This window comes from Diceros bicornis (assembly GCF_020826845.1).
Source record: "Diceros bicornis minor isolate mBicDic1 chromosome 30 unlocalized genomic scaffold, mDicBic1.mat.cur SUPER_30_unloc_1, whole genome shotgun sequence".
NCBI classification, from domain to species: Eukaryota; Metazoa; Chordata; class Mammalia; order Perissodactyla; family Rhinocerotidae; genus Diceros; species Diceros bicornis.
In genome coordinates this window covers 1,268,748-1,271,357 of record NW_026690899.1, presented here as the reverse complement: position 1 = coordinate 1,271,357, position 2,610 = coordinate 1,268,748, and positions in this window count along the sequence as shown.

Here is a 2,610-nt window from a genome sequence, read left to right as displayed (position 1 = left end):
ATTCTTCCCTTCAAAAGGTGGAGGCTAATTCCCCTCTCCTTGAGTGTGGGCAAAACTTGACTACTCACTCCTAACAAATAGAAGAAAGTGAAAGTGATGTTGTACATTTCAGAAACTGGGTCAGAAAAGGCACTGAGGTGTCTTCCTTGCTCTCTCTTGGATTTCTTGCTCAGGAGGAAGTCAGCTGACATGTCATGAGGAAACTCAGGCAACAGATGGAGAAATCCTTGAGGTGAAGAACGGAGGCCTCGTGCCAGCAGCCACATGAGTGATTTTAGAAGCAGATCCTTCAGCCTCAATCAAGTCTTCAGATGACTGTAGCCTCAGCTGATATCTTTTATTGTTGTTGTTGTGTGTGTTGATTGTGAAGTGTTGGTTAGAAGTGAGCTCGTTTTACTAATAGAGGCAATTCTCACTTTAAAGAACATTTTTTTGATGCATAGATAAAAGGAGGGCATGTTGGGAGAATAAAAAAATAGTAGATTAAAGATAGACTTTGAAATACTGGACACCAGAGATGTTCTAGAATGATAAACTCAAAGATGATGGTACATTGTACAATAAGACAGGGGTCAGCAAACCATGGCCTTTGTGTTGACAACCTGTTTTTGTTTTAAATAAACTCCAGATGTTACAATATTATTACGGTGGTAGAGTTTTTATTTTATAACTTTTTGAGATATATGTCACATACCATATGATTCACCCACTTAAAGTACACAGTGCAGTAGTTTTTAGTATATTTACAGTTTTACAACCATCACTACAGTCTAATTTTAGAACATTTTCAACACCGCAAAATGAAACCCCGAGCACATTAGCATCTCTCCCCATTCCTGCTCCATCACTTGACCCGGCCCCAAGCAACCACTGTTCCGTCTCTAAGGATTTACTATTCTAGACCTCTGCTCATTGAGTTCTGCAGATCTTCCAAGTGTTGACACGTTTCATTATACGAAAACAAAACAAAACAAAATACCATACAGTGCTTAACACTACCCCTGACCTATCAGAAAAGTCTTACATAGTGGAAAGCTGTCAAGCTCTTTGTATCAAGTGTAAGTTTTCCATAATTTTGGCTGAGAGCTTGAATTTTGTCATTGTCAACAAATACCGTCAGTTGTTTTCCTTGAAGTGATAGGCTCTTGGAGGTAATTTTTGAGAAAATGTGTGCCAAATACCCAAAACTGAATAACCCCAGTTTGTCAGTCGTTCTTCTAAGTAAAAATGACGTTCTATCAAGAGTGGCTAGGTCAGCTCAGATTGTCACACAAGTGCTTCTCCTCAAGACAGCCATTGTCCTTCAGTGCGTAACAGAAGTGCTTCCCGCACACTTCCCATTTCATCACATACTACGTATTATATCAAAATATTAAAAAGAGGTATAGTCAAGGTCAAGATTTAATAAAGTCAATAACATATGGGCCGGCCCCGTGGCATAGCGGTTAAGTGTGCGTGCTCCGCTGCTGGTGGCCCGGGTTCTCATCCTGGGCGCATACTGAGGCACCGCTTCTCCAGCCATGCTGAGGCCGTGTCCCACATACAGCAACTAGAAGGATGTGCAACTATGACATACAACTATCTATTGGGGCTTTGGGGGAAAAATAAATAAATAAATAAAATTAAAAAAATAATAATATTTACTGCTCCATCAAGAACGTTCTTTACGGGCCAGCCCCGGGCGCAAGCAGTTAAGTGCCTGCGCTCCGCTGCGGCGGCACGGGGTTTGCCAATTTGGATCCTGGCACTCACCGGTGCACTGCTTGTCGAGCCATACTGTGGCAGCATCCCATATAAAGTAGAGGAAGATGGGCACGGATGTTAGCCCAGGGCTGATCTTCCTCACAAAAAAAGAAGAATGTTCTTTAGTAAAACTGGCTTTTTTTTTTTCCCAGCGTGAGGTCATGCCTGTGAATACTATGATGACTCTAATATATTTTGGTGCCACCACCTTGATTTGTGCTGAGGCGTCATCTCTCTTCAGTCATATCTGCTCCCCTCCACCTGGGGGCACATGACATCTGTCCCAGCTTCCAGTGGGACAGCTAAGTTTTGCCTGTTTCTGAACTTCATATAAATGGAATCATAGAGAATATATTTTTCGTGCCCGGCTTCTTTCACACAGCATTATGTTTGTGAGATTCATACGTGTGTATGGCTACAGTTTATTCTCATTGCTATTTATATTTTCCTTGTAGAAATATTTGTCCCTTCTGTTGTAGATAGATATTTGGGTTATGGCCATGTTTTTGTTTTTGACTCGTGTGAGTAGTGCTGCTCTGAGTACTGTACCTGTCTTTGATGAGCATATGTGCATGTTTCTCTTGGTATTTACCTAGGAGTAGAATTGCTAGGTTCTAAAGTATGTGTATTTCAGCTTAGCAACTGCTGCTGGTTGGTTTTCTATGATGTTATGTTTTTGAAATCATGAAATTAGATTGGACAAACAACTGTGAGTTATATATAACAAAATAAAAGATGGGAAAATGTGTACTAGATTGGAGAGGCTGTTTGGGGCCACACGCTTCGGAGCCTGAATGCCATGTGAAGGCAGAGTGGGCCGGGTGGTACAGTGAAGATGGGGTTATGTTGAATCCACTCCTTACATTC